This window comes from Tamandua tetradactyla, chromosome 19 (genome assembly GCF_023851605.1).
Source record: "Tamandua tetradactyla isolate mTamTet1 chromosome 19, mTamTet1.pri, whole genome shotgun sequence".
NCBI classification, from domain to species: domain Eukaryota; kingdom Metazoa; phylum Chordata; class Mammalia; order Pilosa; family Myrmecophagidae; genus Tamandua; species Tamandua tetradactyla.
In genome coordinates, this window is record NC_135345.1 from 15,547,269 (window position 1) to 15,573,535 (window position 26,267).

At 42.2% G+C, this 26,267-nt stretch overlaps 1 protein-coding gene and 1 long non-coding RNA gene across 13 annotated transcripts in view; one reads left to right on the forward strand and one right to left on the reverse strand.

Annotated features, from left to right (window-relative positions):
• Positions 1-26,267, reverse strand: part of PROM1 (prominin 1) — a 326,288-nt gene that overhangs the window by 273,013 nt on the left and 27,008 nt on the right. For 2 of the 11 annotated variants that reach the window (XM_077136446.1, XM_077136453.1), the window contains exon 1: positions 3,731-4,010. The exons of 1 other annotated variant lie outside the window; for it this stretch is intronic. The gene's annotated coding sequence lies outside the window, so the exon portion shown is untranslated. Of the gene's footprint in view, positions 1-3,730; positions 4,018-5,632; positions 5,724-6,299; positions 6,593-6,658; positions 6,869-26,267 lie in introns of those variants that run through there. 8 more of the 11 variants (XM_077136455.1, XM_077136447.1, XM_077136448.1 and 5 more) reach the window with 8 other exon arrangements.
• On the forward strand, positions 5,226-25,923 carry LOC143663058 (uncharacterized). Of its 2 annotated transcripts, none has more exons than XR_013165783.1 (3): positions 5,226-5,490; positions 11,726-11,928; positions 23,701-25,923. It is a non-coding gene; the product is annotated as an uncharacterized LOC143663058 (long non-coding RNA). The 2 variants fall into 2 exon arrangements; XR_013165782.1 differs by lacking the exon at positions 23,701-25,923 and adding an exon at positions 12,341-12,657.

Consider the following 26,267-nt stretch of genomic DNA (forward strand, 5'->3'; position numbering starts at 1 on the left):
TGTTCTAAGAAATGATGAACATGCAACTAAGTGATGATATTATGAATTACTCATTATGTATGTTTTATTTTGTTTCTTTATTTTTTTAATGAATAAATAAATTTTTAAAAATTCTATCACTGAACTACTGTGCACCCTCATCTAACATTTTTGAAATGGCAAAAATGTAGAAATGGAGACTTGATTGCTGTTTGCCAGGGCTAAGGAGGGGGTGAGGTAGGAGGGAGGTAGATGTGGCTATAGTAGGACAACATGAGTAATCCTTGTGGTGATAGAAATGTTTTGAAACTTGACTGTATTGATGATATTTTGGCTGCAATATTGTACCATAGTTTTGCAAGATGCTGTCATTGGGAAAAAATGGGCAAAGAGTACATGAGATCTGTCTGTGCTGCTTCTTAAAATGGCATGTGAATCTACAATGATCTTAAAATAAAAAGTTTAATTAAAATTAAAAAAAAAAAGCAGCTCCCAATAGTGTCCAGGGAAGGCAAGGGAAGCGAGCACCATTCCCCTTCACGATGGGCCCTGCTCACCGGTGTTTCTAACCCCAGAGACTACCTCAGGCGTGGCACACAGCTGGTGTGCAATAAGCGCCTGCTGAATACAAAAATACACAAACCAAACTGATCTCCCTGTGTCATCTCATGAGGTTAGGTGAATTCAAACAGAACCTAGAAGTAGGAACTTCTTCTTTCTCTTGCTCTTTCTTACCACCTCTCTGATCTGGTGTTTGAAAACACCCAGGGTTGATTTGGTATGTTCGTATCACTGAGTCCCTGGGGCTCCTGAAACACATTGTGAGATGGGGAAGAGGGAGCGATCAAGAGAGTGTCACACTGCACGCTTTTCACCAGGGGCCTGAGGGACTTGCTGCCTGTATTCCACCAAATCACAGTGCGCTCCAGACAGGAGATGGGTTTCACGAGCTGCTGGAAGATCTGGATTCTCCGGAGTCAGTCACCCTCAATATTGCCGCATCTCCTTCTTTCCTTTCCTTCCCATCAGTTCTGCCCAGAGCTACCAATCGGCTGTCAAATCACAGGCTGCTCGAATCCCAGAACGCCAGCCCGTTCATCCCACACCTACAGCACACACCAGGCCCCTATCACTGTCTCCAGAAGACTCAGTCTCCCCGCCAGCCACATCACCGCAAACAACCTGTCCTTGTGCTCCGGGAGGCCCTGCGCCTCTGTGGTTCTAATGGGACATCGCTGTTTTGCACATGCAAACCCAGGAGTGCTCTGCTTGGCCTTCAAATTGTTTCCAGAGAGAATAAATGATAAAAAGGAAACAGGCGTTAGCTTTGCAAGCCCCCTCGCTGGAAACCACCAAGGCTGCAAAGGCCAGGACGAGTTCAGAGAGGGCGGGTCAGCTACTCTGGAGGATGGGGCTACTCTCCCCAGGGCAGGTAGGCAAGCTCCCACACACACACCACATAGCACACAGCACAAACACAAAGTATACTTACCACACACACGTACACACACCAAAGTGTACACACCACACATACCACACACACGTACATATACCACATGTGCATACACAAAGAACACACATCATGCATACCATACACGTAAACACATGTGCACACCACAGAAAGTACACATGCCACACACATGTACACACATGTGCACACCAAAGTATACATACCACATACACATGTACATGCGCCAACATAAGCACACAAAGTACACACACCACTCATACCACACACAGATGAATACTACATGCATGCACAACACACAAAGTACCCACAATACACACATACCACATACACACGTATACACACAAAGTGCACATACCACACATGTACACATGCAGCACACATGTGCATAACACACAAAGTACACATGCCACACTCATGCCACATACACATGAACATACACATGTGCACACCAACAAAGTGCACCCACATACCACATACACAGGTACACACCACATATACAACACATACCTCACATACACACATACTACGCTCACCACACACATGGTCACATGCTCTCACCTCACATTCACCGCTACACATATACACACACCGCACATATCTACACACACACCACCCTCACCTCGACACACCACACAATACATATATGCACACACCACAAACTCTATACATACCAGACACACATACATACCTACATTTATACACCACCACTTCATATCACACTCACATATCACACCCAAAACACATATACCACACATATGCAGGTACCACACTCATACACCACCCTCACCACACATACACACCACAAACATGTCTACGCACACATACACACACCCCACCTTCATCTCATCACTCACATCACTCAAAACACACACACCATGCATATATACACACTACACCCACATACCATCCTCACCACACATGCTCACACTCCCCTCACATGACACATTCACACATACACCACACATATACACACAGCGCACACACACCACTCACATGACACATTGCACATTCACACACCCTATGCCACTGGAGAAGGACATGCAAGGAGCTGAGCCTCGAGCATGACAGCTGGAGGGATTAGAGGCTCCACTGCTGAGGAGGCGACTTCCCCTAATGCCACCAAGTGTCGCCTGCAGTGGGGAGACCCTGCAGGAGGCCCCTGAGAGTGCTATGAATAAATAGGTTCTCCAACTCCCTCAGGGCAAAAGCAGGGGAAGGGAAATCCCAAATAAAATGGAACACCACTGTTCATTGCTGCAGCCCGAGCTACAAGTCCAGATTTCTTTATGTCTCACTCCAAAGTGTAGGTTCCTCTTAAATTTCAGAGTAAATTTTAAGCAAATATTGAGATCTTACTATGGAAAAAACACTAACCAATTGAAAAAAGTCAAAGCAAAAAGGAGGAAGTCTTCGTGTCGGTTTTCATTAAAAGAGAAGGCCTGAGTGCTCACCTCTTAGATCCCACCGGGAACTGAGGGAACCGCCAGGTGAAATTCAAGGAAGCTCTGGATGGGCCAACATTGGCAGCGGCATTTATTTAAAAGGCCCTCACCAGACCTAGTTTCTAGAGGGGGAAGAGGCCCATTAATCTGTATTTTAACTAAACTTCCTGGTGATGTATTCTTAGGACAATAAAGTTTGAGAATGGGCACTGCTCCTGAAGCGCCTGCCTGGCCTATTCATCCTGCTCTCCAAGAACAGCTCACATTTCCCAAACACAACCGCGGAAGTCAGAGGGAAAGCAAAAGTTCCTCAATGCCCTCCTTGGGTGGCACTGAGCTGCTCCGCTGAGCCCCTGCACCTCCCGAGTCCAGCTCAGGGTCTGGCACATAGTAGGCACTCAATAAAGGATCGCTGAAATAAAATGGAGGGATGACACAAAGGGTTGTTTTTACCTAGTTCAAGATTGTACCAAGCATTTGTTCCTCGTTGACAATCTCAGAGCCTCTGGAATGGAGGCTGGACGTTGGATGGCCTTGTAGATACTTCATCCACATCCTCCAGGGATTCACCCACAGCACAAGAGCTTGTGTATATGTGGGGGAAGGGGGGATACCTTCTGCTGGGACCCTCAGCTTTGCAGGACTTTGAAAATTATTGCTCCCCCAGGGGCTATCCCCTTCAAAAAGGGCACAAGACTAAGCAATAGGGCAGTTTCTCAATCCTTTTGGTTTATGGAGAAGAGAAAATCATTTTTTTTCTGGTTTCCACCCCAAATGCATTGAATTTAAACTGGGAAAGGGGCCCAATAACAGCAAAAAAAAAAAAAAAAACAACTACCTCACATGATTCTGAGCCTCTGAGTCCAGAGAACCCGAGCTTCACAGACTCTGGTTCAAAAGCAAAGCAAACATGGGGACGGAGCAGCTTCCTGTCTTCTCTTCTTCTTTTGATGGAACATCTCAAAATCTTGATTTTAAAAAAGGATCTTTGTAGTTGATGTTAGTCATCTAAGCGCTCTGCTGTTGCTGTTGTTGGGGGGGAACATGGGGGTGAGGAGGGCTCCCCAACTTCAGAGCCTTTGTGAGTCCTGTGGGAGGCAGCTCTGCCTGTCATTGTGACGCTGCTGAGGTGCCCAAACTGTGCACTCCCAAGATCAAGTGACCCAAGCTCGAACAATCAGAGGCCGCCTCTTGGGCCAGGACACGGAATGACAGGGGGGTGGGGGGGCAGCTTCTAATCCATTCTAGACGTGGCGGTCATGGCCCGCTGGGGACCATACACTGACCAGGTGTCCCTGGGACCCACGCCCCAGGTTTCTGACCCTGACTGCCAGCCTTGCTGCTACTTCCCTAAGCCATCCAGTGTCTACTCTTATAAGGAGTCCTTTTTCTGCTAAGATGACCCAAAGCCGGTTCTTATCATTTGTAGCAAAGTGTCTTGACTCTTACAAATATCACAAGCAAGCTCTTGGCAGGTAAAACCTATTGCCTTCATATTTTGTGCAGTACTCACACACAAAAAAAATACTGGGCTCAAAATTGCATTACTTTCAACCTGTTCTTTGATGCACTCGTTCATTACAATGCAAGAAAACAGAAATAGTCCAGTGTGGAGACCATAAGAAAGTTGTAAAAAAAAAAAAATTAAGGGGCACATAAAACAAAGGACACTGCTATAGGGACAACAACCAAAGCCATTGAGAAGAGGCAGGAATCCCGGTCCCACGGTAAGCAGTTGCTTACATTCTCCAAGCTTCCACGTGTGAAATGGGTATGTCCTAAAGGTTTGTGATGTTAGAGACATAACAGGCACAGCACCTGGCCCCCAGCTGGCAATCAAAGAGCTAGTATTGCTAGGCTAGCATCAGTATTCGCCGCTAAACTCGACCATGACCCCTAGGCTCATCCGGATAGCTGGGGGAGACTGAAAAAGGGAACGCAAAAAGAGTGAGAAAAGACAGGTAACTTCGCGCAAGTTGAATCCTATGAAGCTGCAGGCATGCATCTGTCTTCAATTCACAATAACAGGCAATTTCATGTGGTTCAAGTTAACATATTTGCAACGGTGGTTCGAATCCCGAGTGTGTTTAAATAGGTAGAGGACGAGGGGTGGGGGGTGGTTTTCAAGAACCCCTATCATGCACCTGCTTAACACAGGTCAACAGCCGCCAAGCAGGAACCTAAAAAGGTTTTCTGGAGACTTTCTGAGCCGGGTCGGGAGAAATTCGGTCAGCAGCCATCCACAAGTTCCCCTGAGCAACTTGTTGCCACGCCGGCTTTCCTGAGCCTTTCTCTCCCATCCACTGCCACACTGGGTCCCCTCCTTCCCTCACTGCGTCCCCGACAGGAGCCATTCCCGGGCTGCTGGACACAAAAGAACCGGCGGCGGGAAGCCAGGAGACTCCAGGAACCCGCCGCCGCTTGGGGGAGGAGGTTGCCGGAGGAACTTGGCTGTCCCGAGCGCTTCGGAATGGGAACTTTCCAGTCCTGGTAGAAAGGGGTCCTACGCTATGCCCACCCCCGGATCGGACTCCCGGCCCCCCACCTCAGCGCAGGCTCTTGCGGAAACTGATCCCGGACCCCACCCCCGACTCCAGGGTAACCGCGAAGCTCTACCTCTTTCCACGCTCCCTTTGTTGTCTCGGCGGGCGCGTATTTGGTGGGGTGCACCCTGAGCGCCCCAATTCTTAAGCCGACGATTGCCGGTGATCCCAGAGCCGTAAACCCTGAAGGAACTTACAAGCAGGGGTGGGAGATCTCCCATGGACGAGAGGAGGCGGCCTGCCTTTGCACCGCCACGGCGAGACGCCCCGACTCCCCACCTCGGCTTGGTTTTACCCCCTCCTGCTAGGGCCTGTGGCACCGCGTCCTCCATCTGGCAAACCAGGGGAAGGTTGGCTCCTCTCCGCACCCACACGGGAAGGCTCAGTGCCCCGCGCCCCACATGCTATCCCCAAAGCTCTCCCCACCATATAACAGTTCCCAAGCCCCTGGGGGGTGGGGCTTCCCTCGGCCCACTGTCTCCCCGAAGCGAGCCCGGGGAGTCCGCCTGTTCGTACTCCGGCACCTGGAGAAGCCGTAACCGCCAGCTCCCCTCCGGCGGGACGGAAAGGAAACCCAAGCCGTGCGCCGCAGACCACCAGGCAGCCCGGAAAGTTTGCGCGCACTCACGTCCACCTGGGATCTCGGGCCCGCCGGCAGCCGGGACCACCCCCTACCCCTCCGGCTCCCGGGCCTCGCATCACCTGCCTCGGAGCCGGAGAGGGGTCGCGGAGGGTCGGAGGAGAAGGGCGCCGAGTAGAACCACGCCACTCCCCAACCCCCAGCTTTCTGGAAGTGGGTACGCTCAGCTTCCCGCCCGGGGCGCAGAAGCCTTCCTCACTCCCGGGGAGGACGCGGGCACTCACCGCGCACCCCAGCTGCTGCGGCGGCTCCCCTGCGCCCGGCTCCCTCTCCCCTAGCAGCCCAGCTCTTCGGGCCCCGGCTCATGAATGATTTATGAGCCGGTTACCGGGACCACCGGGCTAGCTTCCGGAGGGGCCCGCCCCAACTGCTGGGCGCGTCGGCCGGGGCGGGGTGCAGGCGGCGGGGCGGCTGGACCCCCGGACGCGGAGTCTCGGGGGAAGGCGCCGGCCCAGCACGAGGAAGCGGGCGCGAGGGTGAGGCTCCGGGTGCCAGTCGGGACCTGTTGCCGCCTCCCCTACTCTCGCGTGGGGCCCTGGGGCGGGAGCCGCTGGGCTGGGAATGTTTCCTTGAACACACTCACCCGCGGCGGGAGAGCTGAGCGCGCAGCCAGGTGCCGGGTATTTTAAAGCTCAGTATTTTAAGGATCGCTTGTTTCCGCCGCTACGCTTCGGCCTCTGGAAGTACTCCCGGCCCGACCGGCTGGACAGCTTCGCCACTGTGCCCAGGGGCACCCACCGGCACCCCGACTGCAACCATTTCCTGCGGCCGGAGCCCTCCCACCCTGCACGCCCTTCTGGCGACGCCCACGCCTCGTCCACCCAACCTGGGCCCTCTACTCCCCCAAACTCCTCCTCTCTCTTTTTCCAACTTAAACCGTGACTCCTTCGACTCCTCGCCGCCCCTTTAGGAGCTCCTTTCGTCAGCTCCTAGGGCACGTTTCTTCTTTGTTAGTTTACCAAAACAGAACGAAACAAAAGCAGATAAGTGTTTCCTTAGGATGTACCAAGCACAGCACTAGTGGTTGGAGCTATAAAAAACGTCTCGGAACGGTCCTTGCCACAAATATTGGTATCCATGATAACACGGACTATTCTGTATCTTAATTACTTATTTCATATCGGCCTTCAGCGGCTGTGAGTTGCCGGGCATCCCCACAGTCTGGGCCCCGCCGCTAAGCTGAGTGATGGAAAACTGCTGCTAGAAGGAATCACTCCCTTTTCTAACTGCCCGCTCCAGTTTCCACCTTATGTCTCCCTTGCCACTTAATAATATTGAAAATGTTGTCTGCTGCGAGAATTGAGTGTGATGGAAGAAAGGCGCTGGCGGGAGGGTGTCTTGGTGCTTAAATGTTGGTGATGTGGATGGATAGATGAGGAGCAGGAATATTCACTCACTAGCTCTCACCCCAGAATCTAACATAAAGTACGTGCTAGAAAGGAAGGGTCTTTTGCTTGTTTGTCAGTTTACATTGATCTTTAATTTGCAGTTTTCCAGGACCAGAAATGATAGTTTAGGAAACTTCTGAAAATGACACTACAGGCATGACAAGGTTAGCTCATGCCCACAGGCTTCCAGTCCTGTCTACAGGTTCCCGGCTGGTCAGGGGGCCCCAGTTTGAATCCCTTCCCAAGGTCCCTTCACTCGGACTCTGAGGCAGTCAGTCTTCTCTGGTTGGGGCACAGAGGGAGAGCTGCCTCCCAAAGAGCAAGTGTCTCTGGCTTCCCTCAAACCCTGGTCCTAATGTATTTTATCACCGTGACCTTGGCTACTTAATCTCACTGAACCTCAATTCCTCCTTAGCAAAATGAAGAAAATTATACCTCCCAGTGCTCAGTTTTATTCATAATAATAAAAAAACCACACTAGTAGTCTTTGTAGTGATGAACCTTTACTATGAATAAGGCATTGTACCGTTAAACTCATGCCTTGTTAACAACAGCAGTTTGGGATTATACTATTTATTACATCCATGTTAAAAGGCTAAAAAAGGATCAATAACTTGCCCAAGGTCACATAGCTCCTAAGCAGCAGCACTAGAATTTGAACCCAGGTCTGGCCTCCAGGCCCATGATTGCCCTTAGGCACCAATGCACCAAAAGGTGTGAAACCCACCCAGACAGCCCCTGTAGACAATGTAGCACTCTGTAGACAATGTAGCACTCACTACATTGGGTGTAAATGGCTGCCCATCTGTCCTGGTCACTGAGTACTTCAACCATTTTTACCTAGTGTCATATCTTTCAGCACCTACTCTACCTGGGGTAAAATGAATGAATAAATTAGAATACAATGTTAACACATGTCCTGAGCAATTTAGGCAGATAGTGGCAAGATTTAATGATTTATTCTTTCCTTTTGGTATGAGACATAGCCCTAGAGCCCACTATTTATTTAGCTGAAGTGAATTTCTCTGTCATCTATTATAAGCAAGGCCCCAGAGTGTGTGATATCATTCCCACACTTACACTTAGATGAAAAACTTAGATCTCCCTTTCTGAAATCCTTCCTTTGTTTTTCCTGCCAGAATGAAACCAAAGTGAGCCAGCATGGCAGCCTAGAAAGGGCACTGGACTGACAACTGGGAGTTTGGGCCAGGTTCTGTTAATATCTGGCCACATGGCCTCCAGGAAGTCAATCAACCTCCCTGTGTCGTACACACTTCATCTGTGCAATGGCATTGCTCAATTACCTCGTGGCCAGTATCATTTTGGATACTGCACATACAGAACCCTTTCACCAGTGCAGAAAGTTCTGTTGGATATCACCATAGATTGAATTGTGTCCCCCCAAAAGATAGGTTCAAGTTCTAACCCCAGGTCCCGTGAATGTGACACTATTTGGAAATAGGATCTTTGAAGAAGTTATTAGTTAAGATGAGGCCAAACTAAATTAGGGTGGGTCCTAATCCAATATGACCAGTATTCTTATAAGAAGGAAGAATCAGACACAGAGAAAGAAAGCAGACAGCCATGTGACAGAGGCAGAGATTGAGTTATAACACAAGCCAAAAATTGGCAAGGATTGCCAGAAAGCCATCACTAGACAGCTACAGACTTCAGAAGAAGCATGGCCCTTCTGGTAACTTGAATTTGAACTTCTAGTTTCCAAAACTATGAGACAATTATAAAGCTGTTATTTTAAGCTTCCCGGTCTTTGGTACTTTCTTTCAAGCAGCCTAGAAAACTCAGAAAGTGTTGGGTTAAATTATGGTGAAATAGCAAACCATAATAAAGGAAAAATTACAGCATGTCCAACATAAGAAACTTAAAGTTTAACAGAGACTATAAGGCTTACTTGGCATTAGAAATGAAATGTTGAGATTAATTATTGTCAGACAACTCAAAACATTCAACAAGCCTCTCTCCTTGACCAGGTATTTCTCGTGGAGGACTTTGGATATTATCTCTGAGTCACTGTGATGGTTTGGAACTCTGTGTACCCCAGAAGAACATGTTCTTAAAGTTTTGGGACCAGTAGAGTAGTGTGCTGCTATTGCAATGCCAAAAATGTAGAAGCAGCTTTGGAACTGGATAATGGGTAGATGCTGGAAGAATTGTTAGGTACTTGATAGAAGAGACCTAGATTGCTCTGAGGAGACTGTTGATATAAATATGGATGATAAAGCTACTTCCAATAAGGCCTATGCTGGTTTAAATCTCTTATGTACCTCAGAAAAGCCATGTCCTTTTAATCCTCATTCAATACTGCTGGGTGGGATCTTTTTTATTGTTTCCACGGAGATGTGACCCACCCAATTGTGGGTGGTAACTTTTGATTAGATGGTTTCCATTGAGTTATGATACCACTCATTCAAGGTGGGGTTTCTACTGGAGCCCTTTAAGAGGGAACCATTTTGGAAAAAGCTTTAGAGCCACCACAGCCCACATAACCACTGACTTTTGGAGATGAAGGAAAATACCCCTGGGGAAAGCCATCAAAGAAGCTGGGAAAGAAAGCTAGTAGATGTTACTGTGTGCCCTCTCAGCTGTCAGAGGTGTCCAGAAGCCAAAGACCCCAGCACATGCCAACCAGGTGTCTTCCCAGCTGACAGAGGGGTTCTGGACAGCATAAGCTTTACTTGAGTGAAGGTAACCTCTTGTTGGTGCCTTGGACATTTTTATGACCTTAGAACTGCAAATTTGCAACTTAATAAATTCCCTTTTAAAAGCCATTCCATTTCTAGTAATTGCATTCCAGCAGTTTTACAAACTAAAACAGACCTTAGAAAAAAATGATGAACATGTTATTGGAAATTGGAGGAAAGATGAACCTTATTTTAAAGTTTCGGAGAACCTGGAAAAATTGAGTTTTGATGTTGGGTGGAAGGCAGAATTTGACAGTGATGACCTTGGACATTTAGCTGAGGAGATTTCCAAGTTAAGTGTGGAAAGTACAACCCAATTTCTCCTTGTAGTAAAATGTTAGAGGAAAGGGATAAGCTAAGACTTGAACTTCTGGGCACAGAGAAACCAGAAATTGATGGTTTAGAAAATCCTGAGTTTCTGGAAAGCGAGCCTCAGACAACAGTGCTTCATGTGTAGGTTTAACTGGACAATGATCCAGTCAGTCATTTCAGTGCAAGTTAGAATTGGAGATGCCGTTAACCAGGAAGGATCAGTGGAAAGTCCTACTGTCTGATGGTTTGGACCCCTGTATACTATATGCCAAACCAACAATGTTTTATGAGATCTATATGAACAGAACCGCTGTCAGCTTGAACTAAAAGAGACAGAATGAAGGAAAAATCACTTCTGGACCAAAGATAACTTCTGGAGCAAAAACAGTGGGCTCACCCATGAGTGTAGAAAGGGTGCGCTACCCCAGCACTTGGAGAGGATGAGCCTTCCACCCAATTTTCTAGAAAAGGGCTGCCATCTTGGTGTTCTGAGAGGTTGGCATCTGTGTCTCAGGGATTGTAGTAAGTCTATCTGCCACCCCAATGCTTGACAAGAGTGAAACCTATACCCTGGCGTTCCAGGAGAGCATGGCTGCTATCCTGATGCTTGGAGAGGGTAGAGCCCTCACCCTAGTGTTTAGGGAGAGCGTGGCCACTGCACAAGTACTTGGAAGGGTTGACACTGCCCCTCCATCAGGCCCAGAGGGTAAAACGTAATTCCATAGATGTTTCTTATGCCTTGAAGTCTAATGGAGTATGCCTTGCAGAATTTTGGAATTGTTTAGGGCCTGTGACTTTTGTTTACCTTCCAATCTCAGCCTATTGGAATGGAAATGTTTATCCTTTGACTGTCCCTCCATTGTATACTGGAAGCAGATAACTTGTTCTCTAGGTTTTACAAGTTCGCAGATGGAGGGGTATTCTACCCCAGGACAGACCACACCTATAACTGATTTCAATGAAGCCTTAAACTTCATATTGTACTGAAATGGCTTAAAGCTTTTGGGAAAATATGATGGAGTTAATGTATTTTACATATAGAAAGAATAAGTGTTTTTGGAGTTCAGGGAATGGAGTGTGGTGGTTTAAAGCTATACCTACTCCAGAAGAATGTATTCTTAAATCTAATCTATTCCTGTGGGTATAAACCTATTGTAAATAAGACCTTTTAATGATGCTACTTCAATTAAGATATGACTCACTTCAATCATGATGGGTCTTAATTTTACAACTAGAGACCTTTATAAACAGGATGAATACAGAGAGAGAAAAAGCCGCGGAAACAAGAAGCTGAAAAGAAAAAAACCCAGAAGAGAAGGGAGAGATGAGCAGACATCACCATGTACCTTGCCTTGAGACAGAGGAGCCAGTGATTGCTAGAAGCCAGTCTTCAGGAAGAAAGCATTGACTGACTTGAGGATGCCTTGATCTGGACACATCTTGACCTCAAAACTGTAAGCTAATAATTGTTTAAGCCAACCCATTACATGGTATATGTTGGAGCAGCCTATGAATCTAAAACAATTACTAAAACTAAAAGAAAATAGGGTTGTGAGTAGATTATTCTTGTTCACTTGATCATGAATAATTGTCTCAAAAAAAAATGTGTTTGTATGACCAACAAACATGGTGGCATATAATCCTTTCACTAAACAGAGGAGTGTCACCTAGCACGACTCATTCTTAAGACAGAAATTTACAGCCAATGAGAGAGGAAAAAGGAAAGATGAGTGGGTATTAAGATGGTTCTCTTTAAGAATTGCAACTAGTTTTGAATGGAATGGTTTCATGTAAGCCAGGGTTCTTCTATAAATGTTTTACCTCATGATTTTCTGTTCGTCTTGCTTTTCTTCGCCTTGCCTCTAGATTTGGATGCCAAAAATAGCACTGCCATTCTTTAATAACCAAAAAGCCAGAAAAACATTCTTCATGTACTTCAAGTACCTTCAAGTAGGATTTTAACTCATCCATCAAGGACATTGCATACTAATTCAAAAAAGGAGAAAGAACACTTCAATACAAACCTTACTATCCTCAAGAACAAAGGAGAAGGGGCCAGGTCAAGAACAGTGCCTCAGAGCTTGGATTCTGAATGTGAAATCTGGGGAGGAGTTGGAAAACTCAGTTACACTTTGTTGAGGGTGGAGGTTGGGTAGTTTTATGTTTTATGCACTGAATCCGTATTCCAGTAGCCATCTCAAATAAATCCCTCATCTCTGGGTCTGCCTTTCATCTTTGTCTTTCCTTCTGATATCATTTTTAATAAGCACTATCTCAAATGGAGCTTTCTAATTTCCCTTCTATAACCATATGACAACAGCAGAAGGGGAGAGAATGAGAAAGCATTATGGTACTTGATCTCACTTTGGAAAGGAAGGTGATGTTCCATCCATGTAAATGCTACTGAGAGATTGTTGAAGGAAGTAGGCAGTAATATTCACAATTTCTGATTCTATAGTTGTCAGTATTTATCATAACTCATAAAAGGTTTGCCTAGGAATTTATAGTTTATACAATAGTAAAACTTACAACCATGCTAAGCAGTATTTCATTCCTGTGGTAATAATTACCATTTTTATCTTCCACTAAAGAACTTGTAATTAGTACTTATCCTCATCCTCATCTGATAATACTTAGTAAATATGTTAGTTTATAATATTTATTCAGTACCTACTATATGTCAGGAGCTAAACACTCTATTTACTGATATGACCTCTGGCCCAGAACATAATTATGAAAAGAAACCGCTTTATTAAATGCTTGTATTTCTTCATATTTACCCTTACATGTTGCCCAAAAAGTATGAGATTATGTTTTAAAGCATTCTCTGCAAAATTCTCCCTTACTTCATACCTTATCTTGTACCTAAGTCAAAACAAGACATTTACTCTAAACCAGAAAAGTTTCTGCTGATTTAAGCACTCTTCATTTTTTCCAAAACAATTAAGGTATTACATTAAAGTCCCTTTCGGCAGTTTACACCTGAGAGTAGAGAAAGAGTAGTTATTTTCTGTGTTAGAGTGAGAAGAGCAAGTGACATGCACTTCAACAAACCAGGAATGAGTCCTAGCCTGACCCATTCACCCATTCACTCATTTATTCATTCTCTCATTCATTAATTTATTCATGCATTGAACAAATATTTATTGAGCACTTTCTCAATAAAAAGATAAAAGAGATATGGCAGAGACCCTTGCTCTCTGAGGAAAGAGATATGGCAGAGAACCCCTTGCTGTCTCTGAACTCCCTACCTTGTAGAGGAGACCAACATTAAACAAGTGAACAAATTGATAAGTGAGTTTGCTATATGACCTTGAATAACTTACTTAACCTTTCTGAACTTCAGTTTTCACATACCTTAGTTTGCTAGAGCTATATCACATTTATCACAGACTAGTTTTGGGTTTACAACAAGAATTTACTGGTTCACTGTTTTGAAGCTAGAATAAGTCTAAAATGAATATGTTGACAAGGCTCTCTCCTAGAGTCTGTATGCTCTGCTCCTGGCTGTTGGCAATACTTGGGGTTCCTTGGCTTGTATCTGTTTCCTGTCACATGGCAAAGTCCTCTCATTGCCTTGGCTCTTATGGTTTCTGCACCAACTTTCAGCTTCTTCCCGTGTGAACATGAACATTCCTAAACTCCTAGTTTCTTCTCTTTAGAAAGCCTCCAGTAAATACAGAATAAGACCCACCTTCATTCAGTTGTGCCATACCTTAGCTAAAGATAACATCTTCAAGAGGTCCTGTACAGTGGGTTCCTACCTACAGGAATGTGGATTAAGATTAAGAACACTTCTAGATTGAGATACATTAATTCAACCCCCCAAACCTCACCTATAGAAAGAGGTTTTGTGAAGGTTAAATGAGAATATTTTTGGAATATGCCTAGCATACAGTAGGCAGTTAGTGACAGCTATTATTTCTGCTCTTTCCTCTCTAAAAATCTCTCAAATCCTTTCTTTTATTATTTCCAATTTTCATAAATTTGGAGTGCAGGCTTAGTTGCTCCATAGGTTGCTCATTCCATTCACATTCACATATTTTATCGCAAGAATTTCCAGGACTCCAAGGCAGAAAATTTGAAGGAACTGACCATATTCTGTCCTCTGTTCTGTCAGTAGAAATTGTGCAAGACTTGGCTATGGAGATTACTGGGCATCCTTTCAGTAAGGTGGGGCATTATCTAGCAGACCTTCTAGAAATTATTAGATTCTCCAGCCTGTTTTGGTTTGCTAAAGCTGCCAGAATGCAATATACCAAACAAATGGGTTGGCTTTTACAATGGGGATTTATTAGTTTACAAATTTACAGTTCTAAGATCATGAAAATGTCCCAATTGAAGGCATCAGCAGGATGCTATCTTCTCTGAAGAAAGGCCACTGCCATTCAGGGTTCCTCTGTCAGACAGCAGGCACATGACCAGTGTTTTCTGGCCCTTCATGCCCAGGTTTCATTGCTTTCTGCTTCTGGTCCTAGTGGCCTCCTCTCTGAGCTTCCATGGGTCCTCACTTAGCATCTCCTGGGCTTTTCTCACTGTAAGCTCTCTCTCCATGTGTTTCTCTGAGCTCCCTATGCTTTTCCTGTCTTTTATCCTTATAAAGGACTTCAGTAAAGGATTAAGATCCACCTTGAATTGTGGAGGTCACATTTCAATTGAAACAACCCAATCAAAAGGTCCCACCCACAATAGGCCTACACCAATAGGAATGGATCCAAGCAACATGATTTTTCTGGGGTACATAACAGCTTCCAACCAGTGCAAGAAGTACACACCTTCAATTGTATTTCTATAGACCAGGCTATCTTGCAACTCTCTCAGGGAAGAAGTTAAATTGTAGAAAACAGATAGCCATGCAAATGAATGTTCTCCAAAAGAAATACAATTTACTTCTGTCCTGGAGAAAAGATGACTGCCACCCATAACAATCTTGCCCCATAGAGTATTGGCAAATTTTGCAACTATTAGCAAATTTTCATTTCAGCATTCCTGGTTGCCTATATAAATGTCTGTTCTTCCAAATATCCTTTTAACTAGGCTTAATATCTTCCTGCTTCCCCCATTAATTAACAAGTTGAATACAATCTTTGATACATAACAAGAAGACACTGAGTGAGTGTAAAGAAGAATGTGGAAAAAATGCAAAGAAAAATAACATTTATGGGAATGAAAGGTACAATATATAAGATAAAAATACAAAAGAAGCATAAAACCGCAGATTTAATCAAGCAGAAAAAAGGATCAGTGACCTGAAAGTCAGGACAGCTGAAATGGAAATATCCAAATTAAGGTACCAATATGAGAATACATTCACTCAAGGAAGGCTGATGCCATTCAGAACATCTCTGTCATCTGGGAAGGCACGTGGCTGACATCTGCCGGTCCTTGTTCCTGGTTCCATTGCTTCCAGCTTCTAATGCCAGTGGTTTCCTCTCTGAGCATCTATGGGCCTTCACTTAGACCCCCAGGATAGAACTCTGGTTTCTGGCTTCCTTAGTGTCTCATGGGAAGGCAGATAGTGTCTGCGGGGTCTGCTTGGTCTAGGCATCTGCTCTCACTGTCTGCCTTCCAAGCATCTCCAAACATGTGTGTCTCTGTCAGTTCTGAGGCAACTGTTCTCCAAGCATCTGCATCTGAGCTTCTTCAAAATGTTTCCCCTTTTAAGGACTCCAATAGACTAATCAAGACCCACCTTGAATGTGCAGAGTCACATCTCTATCCAACCAAAAGGCCACACCCACATTTGGGCATGCCACATTGTAGTGGAGACGATCAAATCAAAGGGTCACACCACAACTGGGAGTTCCCATCTCCAAAGATAAAATCTAGTCAAAAGGGTTTCCACCCTACAACATTGAATCAGGATTAAAGGACACTGCCTTTCTAGGGGCACAACACTTTTAAATAGCACAGATACTGAAAGAGAAAAGCTGCCAGTGAAGAATTCTTTATCTGGCAAAACCATCCTTCAAAAAAAGTGAAGTAGAGTTTAAAATACTCACAGATTGATTGATGAAAGCCGAGAGAGTTCATTAACAAGAGACCTGCCATATAAGAAATATTAAAGGGAGTTCTAAGGGCTTAAAGAAAAGACAGGAGAAAGAGGCTTGAAGGAGAATATAGAAACAAAGATTACCAGTAAGGGAAACTAAAAGGGTAAGAAGAGAAAGAGAGAGAGAGAGAGAGAGAGAAAGATATGACTTATAAAAGCCAAAGGAAAAAATGGCTGAAGTGAGTATTATCTTTAGAGTAAGAACATTGAACGTTGATGGATTAAACTCCCCAGTCAAAAGACACAGATTGGCAAAATAAGATTTAAAAAATTAGATCCATCTATATGCTGTCTACAAAAGACTTACCTTAGACCCAAAGGTACAAATAGATTGAAAGTGAAAGCCTGGAAAGAGATATTACATACAAATAGTAAACAAAAAAGAGCTGAGGAAGCTATACTAATAATAAGCAAAATAGACTATAAATGCAAAAAATGTTAGTAGACTGAGAAGGACATTGTATATTCACAAAAGGGGCAATACAACAAGAAGAAATACAATCATAAATATTAATGCACCCACAAGGGTACCCCTGGAAAATTCACAATTATGTGGAGGTTAAACAACATGCTCTTAAACGATCAGCAGGTCAAAGAAGAAATTGTAAGAGAGAGAACAGTAAATATCTCAAGACAAATGAAAATGAGAATACAGCATATCAAAATTTGTGGGATGCAGCAACAATGGTACTGAGAGGGAAATTTATAGCTCTAAATGACTACATTAAGAAGGAAGAAAGAGCCAAAATAAAAGGCCTAACTGCAACCCTGAGGGAACTATAACAAGAAAGCAAAGTAATCCCAAGGCAAGCAGAAAAAAAGAAACAGCAAAGATTAGAGCAGAAGAGAGACTCAACAAAACCAGATGTTGGTTCTTTCAAAAGAGTCATAAAATTAACAAACCCTTAGCCATACTGACTAGAAAAAGAAAACAGAGAAAAGATGCAAATAAATAAAATGAGAAGTGAGAAATAGAGTGGGGGAAATTTCTAATAACCCCACAGAAATAAAAAGGATCATAAGAGGAAACTATGAACAACTGTATGCCAACAAATTAGACACATTAGATGAAATGGACAATTTCCTAGAAACATACAACCAACCTGCATTGACTCTAGAAGAAATAGAAGATATCAACAAACCAATCACAAGTAAAGAGATTGATCAGTCATCAAAAAACTACCAGCAGAGAGAAGCCCAAGACCACTTGGCTTCACAGGTGAATCCTACCAATTATCCCAGGAAGAATTAATACCAATCCTGCTCAAACTCTTCCAGAAAATTGAAGAGAAGGGAACACTATCTAACTCCTTCTGTGTGGCCAACATCACCTTCATACCAAAGCCAGATAAAGATACTGCAAGAAAGGAAAATTACATACCAATCTTTCTAATGAATAAGATGCAAAAATTTTCAGCTACATTCTTGCAAATCTAATCCAATAGCCAATTAAAATAATTATACACCATGATCAAGTGGGTTATATTCCAGGTATGCAAAGGTGGTTCAGTACAAGAAAATCAATTAAGGTAATACCTCACATTAACAAATAAAGAGGGGAAAATACATAATCATATTGATTGATGCATTTGACAAAATTCAGCATCTTATCTTGATAAAAACACTGAAAAAGTTAGGAATTGGAGAAACTTCCTCAGCACAATAAAAGGCATATTTGAAAAACCCACAGCTAACATCATACTCAATGCTGAAAGATTGAAAGTTTCCCCTCTAAGATCAGGAACAAGACAAAGATGCCCTCTGCCATGACTGTTATTCGACATAGTGCTATAAATTCTAACTACAGCCATTAGATAGAAAAAGAAATAAGGACATCAAAATCAGAAAGGAAAAAGTAAAACATTCACTATTTGCAGATGGCATGACCCTATCTTTAGAAAGTAGTGTTTTTATACACTTGTAATGAGCAAGCTGAGGAGGAAATTAAGGGGAAAAATCACATTTACAATAGCAACTAAAGAATCAAATACCTAGGAGTGAATTTACCAAGAATATAAAGGGCTTGTACACAGAAAACTACAAAACATTGCTAAAAAATATCAAAGAAGACCTAAAGAACTGGAAAGACATCCTGTGTTCATCTATTAGAAGACTAAATATCATTAAAATGTCACTTCTACCCATTTGATTAGCAATCCCAATCAGGATTCCAATGGACTACTTTGAAAAATGGCAAAGCCAATTATCAAATTTATTTGGAAGGGTAAGGGGCTCCAAATAGCTAAAACCTCTCGAAAAAATAAGAATGAATTTGGAGGACTCATACTTCCTGACTGTGGTGGTTTGAAGCTGTTAGGTACCCCAGAAAAGGCCATGTTCTTTTAAACCTTTCCTATGGGTGCAGACCTATTATAGGCAGAACCTTTTGATTAGGTTATTTTAACTGAGATGTGATCCATCTCATTCAAGGTGGGTCTTTTTTCTAATGTACTTTTATTGAGCTATTGTCACACCATACAGTCCATCCAAAGTATATAATCAATCATTCGCAATATCATCTCATAATTATGTATTCATCACCATGATCATTTTTAGAGCATTTGCATTACTCCAGAAAAAGAAAAAAGAAAAATCCCTTACATCCCATATCTCTTACCCTCCCCTCTTATTGGCTACTAGTATTGCAATCTACCCAATTTTAAGACTTACAATAGAGGTAGGCTAACTGAGACGGTGTAGTATTAATATATATATATTTATTCAAAACAAAATATACAAAGCAGCTTCATACAAACACAGGCAACTGACTTCTTTTTTTTTTCCAGTTTTTTTAATTAATTAAAGAAAAAAAGAAATTAACACAACATTTAGAAATCATTCCATTCTACATATGCAATCAGTAATTCTTAACATCATCACATAGATGCATGATCATCATTTCTTAGCACATTTGCATCAATTTAGGAAAAGAACTAGCAAAAGAACAGAAAAAGATATAGAATGTTAATATAGAGAAAAAAATTTAGAAAAAGACACAAACAAACAAACAAACAAACAAAAAACTATAGCTCAGATGCAGCTTCATTCAATGTTTTAACATAATTACATTACAATTAGGTATTATTGTGCTGTCCATTTTTGAGTTTTTGTATCTAGTCCTGTTGCACAGTCTGTATCCCTTCAGCTCCAATTACCCATTATCTTACCCTGTTTCTAACTCCTGCTGGTCTCTGTTACCAATGACATATTGCAAGTTGAGGGGATCGCCTGTCCAATTCTCCCAGCCGGCCGGGAAGGAGGGAGGGAGGGACTCCGGCCGCCTGCCACCCTGGCCCAGGGAATCTCGCGCCCCTTGGTGATCTCACCGCAGCGGGTTCTCCCAGCCAGTCAGCCGTTCCAGAATGGGGCACACTGTCTTCTTGGTCTCTGTCATGGCTATGGGAGCTGTTCTGTACCATTTCTACTTCCCTAGTAGCTGTTCTGGAGAAGGAACTAAGACCCACACGTCTTACTCAGCCGCCATCTTCTCCGGAAGTCCCCGCAACTGACTTATTTTTTTTTTTTTTTTGGTTTTTATTTTTTTTTATTTTTTTATTAATCAAAAAAAAAGAAAAGAAATTAACACAACATTTAGAAATCATTCCATTCTACACATGCACTCAGTAATTCTTAGTATCATCACATAGATGTATGATCATCATTTCTTAGTACATTTGCATCAATTTAGGAAAAGAACTAGCAAAACAGCAGAAAAAGATATAGAATGTTAATATAGAGAAGAGAATTAAAATAATAATACTAATAAAATATATATATATAAAAATAGGAAAAAGAAAAAACAAAAACAAAAGATACAAACAAACAAACAAAAAACTATATTTCAGGTGCAGCTTCATTCAGTGTTCCAACATAGTTACATTACACTTAGGTATTATTGTACTGTCCATTTTTTAGTTTTTGTATCTAGTCCTGTTGCACAGTCTGTATCCCTTCAGCTCCAATTACCCATTATCTTACCCTGTTTCTAACTCCTGCTGGTCTCTGTTACCAATGATATATTCCAAGCTGATTCTCGAATGTCGGTTCACATCAGTGGGACCATACAGTATTTGTCCTTTAGTTTTTGGCTAGACTCACTCAGCATAATGTTCTCTAGGTCCATCCATGTTATTACATGCTTCATAAGTTTAGTCTGTCTTAAAGCTGCATAATATTCCATCGTAGGTATACGCCACAGTTTGTTTAGCCACTTGTCTATTGATGGACATTTTGGCTGTTTCCATCTCTTTGCAATTGTAGATAATGCTGCTATAAACACTGGTGTACAAATGTCCATCTGTGTCTTTGCCCTTAAGTCCTTTGAGTAGATACCTAGCAGTGGTATTGCTGGGTCGTAATCCATTCTGCCAGTCTATGTCTTTTGATTGGGAAATTCAGTCCATTAACTTTTAGTGTTAAAAAGTTTGGATAATATTTTCCTCTACCATTTTGGCTTTTGTATTATATATATCATATCTGATTTTCCTTCTTTCTACACTTTACTCCATACCTCTCTCTTCTGTCTTTTTGTATCTGACTCTAGTGCTCCCTTTAGTATTTCTTGCAGAGCTGGTCTCTTGGTCACAAATTCTCTCAGTGACTTTTTGTCTATAAATGTTTTAATTTCTCCTTCATTTTTGAAGGACAATTTTGCTGGATATAGAAGTCTTGGTTGGCAGTTTTTCTCTTTTAGTAATTTAAATGTATCATCCCACTGTCTTCTAGCTTCCATGGTTTCTGCTGAGAAATCTACACATAGTCTTATTGGGTTTCCCTTGTATGTGACAGATTGTTTTTCTCTTGCTGCTTTCAAGATCCTCTCTTTCTCTTTGACCTCTGACATTCTAACTAGTAAGTGTCTTGGAGAACGCCTATTTGGGTCTATTCTCTTTGGGGTGCACTGCACTTCTTGGATCTGTAAATTTAGGTCTTTCATAAGAGTTGGGAAATTTTCAGTGATAATTTCTTCCATTAGTTTTTCTCCTCCTTTTCCCCTCTCTTCTCCTTCTGGGACACCCACAACACGTATATTTGTGCACTTCATATTGTCCTTCAGTTCCCTGATCCCCTGCTCAAGTTTTTCCATTCTTTTCCCTATAGTTTCTGTTTCTTTTTGGAATTCAGATGTTCCATCCTCCAGTTCACTAATTGTAGCTTCTGTCTCTTTAGATCTACCATTGTAGGTATCCATTGTTTTTTTCCATTTTTTCTTCTTTGTCCTTCACTCCCATAAGTTCTGTGATTTGTTTTTTCAGATTTTCTATTTCTTCTTTTTGTTCAGCCCATGTCTTCTTCATGTCCTCCCTCAATTTATTGATTTGGTTTTTGAAGAGTTTTTCCATTTCTGTTCGTATATTCAGCATTAGTTGTCTTAGCTCCTGTATCTCATTTGAACTATTGGTTTGTTCCTTTGACTGGGCCATATCTTCAATTTTCCAAGCATCATCCACTATTTTCTGCTGGTGTCTGGGCATTTGATCAGATTTCCCTGGGTGTGGAACCCGGCTGGTTGAAAGGTTTTTCTGTGAAATCTCTGGGCTCTGTTTTTCTTTTCCTGCCCAGTAGGTGGCGCTCGTGGCGCTCGTCTGTCTGCGGGTCCCACCAGTAAAAGATGCTGTGGCTCCTTTAACTTGCCAATCCGAATCTCGCAGTCGGCCCGGGAAACCGCGCATGGAGGGGGGGTCGCTGGCCGCCGCAGCTTGGGGGAGTGCCGGTCCAAATTGCCCAGCTGGCCCGAGACGCCAAGAGTGGCGGGAGGGCCCCGCTATCCAACATTCCCAGTCAGACCAGGGAGCTACGTGCATGGAGGGGACCCCAGTCGCCAGCCGCCCTGGTCGGGAAAACACGCGCCCCTCGGGTATCTCACCGCAGCGGATTCTCCCTGCCCATTCAGCCGTTCCAGAATGGGGTACGCTGTCTTTTTGGTCTGTCGTGGCTCTGGGAGCTGTTTCATATTGTTTCTGTTTCTTTAGTTGCTGTTCTGGAGGAGGAACTAAGACCTGCTCGTCTTACTAAGCCGCCATCTTCTCCAGAAATCCTCGCAACTGACTTTTTAAATGTAGTTATATAATCATTATCAAAGTTCAGGGCTACCGGATTACAGTTCAGCTACTTCAGGCATTTCCTTCTGGGTATTCTAAATCACTTGACTCTAAAAAGAAGCATCTACATGGTAAGCCAGTAGTCACAGTCATTTGTTAAATACTAATTTCTCAGTTATACCTCCTTCCTTTCATTTGCTCTTTCTCTCAATCTTCAGGGATATCTTGACAAGGATCATTTTAACTTCTTCATGCTGAAAAAAGGGATGTTAACCTTCTGGGGTAGAGAAATTAACCTGGATGTTATTCTTGGAGAGTCTGATACCTCTGGGTTTCAGGATTTATCTGGCCTAGGATCAATATGGAGGCCTTAAGTTTCTGAGAAAATAAACTACTAAGAAAAATTTTAATAGAGACTTAGCTAGAGCCCAGGGCACTCTCTGGGTTTTTCAAGAATACTGTTTGTTGGGGCATGATGTACTGTGGTAGTTTGAAATATCTGGCCAAAGCTTGTATAAGAATAGCCTCCAGAATGACCTCTCAACTCTATTTGACATCTCTTAGCCACTGAAACTTTATTTTGTTCCATTTCTTTTTCCCTTTTTGGTCATTCACAATTCCATGATGCCAGGTAGAATTACACCCCTGTGAGTCCTGTCCCATGTAGAGGGAAGGGCAATGAGTTTATTTGCAGAATTGACTTAAAGAGAGAGGCCATATCTGAGCAGCAAAAGATGCTCTTTGGAGGTGACTCCTAGGTAAAATTACATGCAGGTCTAGCTTTGCCAGTGCAGAAATAAGTTTCAAAAAGACAAGACTCAAGACCAAGGGCTTTAAATTGCGCATCTCTAATGCCTGAGAGAATATTAGGAATTCTCCAAGTGGGGAAGTTTAATAGATCCACCTTTTTGCCTCCTCTCTCAAGGTGACTTTGCAAATACATTTGTATTTTCTGCCCAAAATAATCTGAAATGTATCTGTACATTAACCTGTGCAGAATAATAAGCCCTTATTCCCTACTCTAGGTTCCATGTCATTAGATTGCTTAAAGACTGACCAGAAAGTTACTTTTGATAGTATGCTACAAATAATTAAATTTTAGACCAAATAAATATCTCTTCCTTTCCTCACAGAGGTTGAAATCAAGGTGGGCCTTAATCCTGCTACTGGAATCATTTGTAAGAGGATAAAAAGCCATAGAAAAGCTAGGAGATGAAATTAAGAGACGCTCATGGAGAAAAGCCCTGGAGATGCTAAAAGGGGACCCACAGAAGCTCAGAGAGGAAGCCCCTGGAGCCAGAAGCTAAAAACAATGAAACCTGGGAGCAAAGAACCAGCAGATGCTGGTCATGTGCCTTCCCATTTGACAGAGATGTCCTGGATGCCAGTAGCATGTCTTCAGAGTCCAGGTATCATCCAGCTGATGCCTTAATTAGAACATTTTCATTGCCTGAGAATTGTAAATTGTAAACTAATAAATCCCAATTGTAAAAGCCAACCCATTTCTGGTATATTGTATCCCAGCAGCTTTAGCAAACTGAAGCATTGACTTTGAAGCATATCACAAAGCTATTGTGGTTAAAACAGCATGGAACTGCATAAAGATAGACATATTGACCAATGGAATGGAACTGAGAGTTCATAATAGACATAGTGGCAAGAATGCAAAGTTCATTCAACTGGGACAGAACAATCTCTTCAACAACTGGTGCTGGGAAAACTGGATATCCATACCCCCCCCCCCAAAAAAATGAAAGAGGACCCATATCTCACACCCTATGCAAAAATTAACTCAAATGGATCAAAGATTTAAAGATAAGAACCAAGATTATAAAACTTTTAGATGAAAATGTAGGGAAGCATCTTTAAAATCTTGTGGTAGGCAGTCATTTCCTAGACTTTAAACTAAAGCACAAACAATGAAAGAAAAAAGCAGATAAAATTGAAGACCATTGTGTTTCAAAGGACTTTGTCAAAAAGTAAAAAGATAGTCTACTCAGCAGGAAAAAATATTTGGAAAACACATAGCTGATATAATTTCAATGTCCTAGAATATATAAAGAAATCCTACAACTAAACAATAGAAATACAACCCAATTTAAAAATGGGCAAAACACATGAATAGACATTTTTATAAAGAAGATATACAAATGACTAAAAAGCATATGAAAAAATGTTCAACATCACTAGCTACTATGAACTACAAATCAAAACCAAAATGACATATCATTTCACACATACTAGAATGGCCACTATCAAAAAATAGGAAACCACAAGTGTTGGAGAAGATGTGGACAATTAGGAGCACTTATTCGTTGCTGGTGGGAATGTAAAATGGTGCAGCTGTTGTGAAAGACAGTTTGGCAGTTACTTGGGAAGCTGAGTATAGATTTGCCATGATTTGACAACCTGCTACTACTAGTATATACTCAAAAGAACTGAAAGCAAGGGCATGACCAGACATTATTCATAGCAGCATTATTCACAATTGTCAAAAGATGGAAACAAGGCAAATGTCCATCAACTGAGGAATGGATAAAAAAAATGTGGTATATTCATTCAATGGAAAATTATTCAGAGATAATAAGTAGTGAAGTACTGATGCATGTGACAACATTGATGAACCCTGAGGACATTAGGTTGAGTGAAATAAGCCAGATACAAAATAACAAATATTGTATGATCTCATTATATGAGCTAAATACAATAAGCAAACTCATGAGGTTAATATCTAGAATATAGGGGACCAGAAAATACAATGAGAATAGAGAATGAGAAGCTGATGCCTGCTTAGTGCAGAGTTTTAAACAGGTTAATTTAAAATGTTTGGAAATGTATAGAAGTGATAGTAGAACATTTTTGTGAGTGTAATTAACAGCACTGAATCATGTGTGTGAGTGTGGTTGAAAGGGGAAGTTTAAGGTAATGTATGTCACTAGAAGGAAAGCTGGCAGATGAAACATGGGACTGTATAAAACAGTGAAACTGTTGTGCATGATGAAGGTGGTTAATAGTATAAATATAAGAATATTCTTCCATGAGCTAGAACAAATATATGTCACTATCACAAGGCATTAATAATAGGGTGGTATATGGCAAATGGGAAGAAATACACCTAATGCAAACTATGTAAACTAGTTAACAGAATTATAATATTCTTCCATAAATGGTAAAAAAGGTACTATACCGATGTTAAGGGTCTGTAATTGAGTGGGGGTATAAGGGGTATAGGAATTTGCTTTTCAGAGCAATGAAAATGTTCTAAAATTGATTGTGGTGATGAAAGCACAACTCTGTGATTATACTGAAAGCCATTGACTTTATATGTTGGATGGATTGTATGGTGTGTGAATAAAACTGCTTTAAAATAAAATCTTTGGTATGTGTACATTATATATTTGCATGGGAGTCATGCTTTTAATTCCTTGAAAATTATAATTTAAGCCTAATGGGGTTTATCATCCCTAGAGAAGCAAATGGCAAATTTTTAAAATTACATAATTTTTAAATTAAAATTTGAATAATTCCTGGAAAGGTGAAATGCATAATTGCCTCTAAACCTTTGAAGAGTCTCTAATATCCACCTGAGATAGTAATAACAGCCCCTTCACTGGAACAGAAATGCTGCAAGCCTCACATGGAAGGCTACTGTTAATCTTTCCTCTAATCCCTTCCCAACAGCAATCCCATTTAGTGGAAT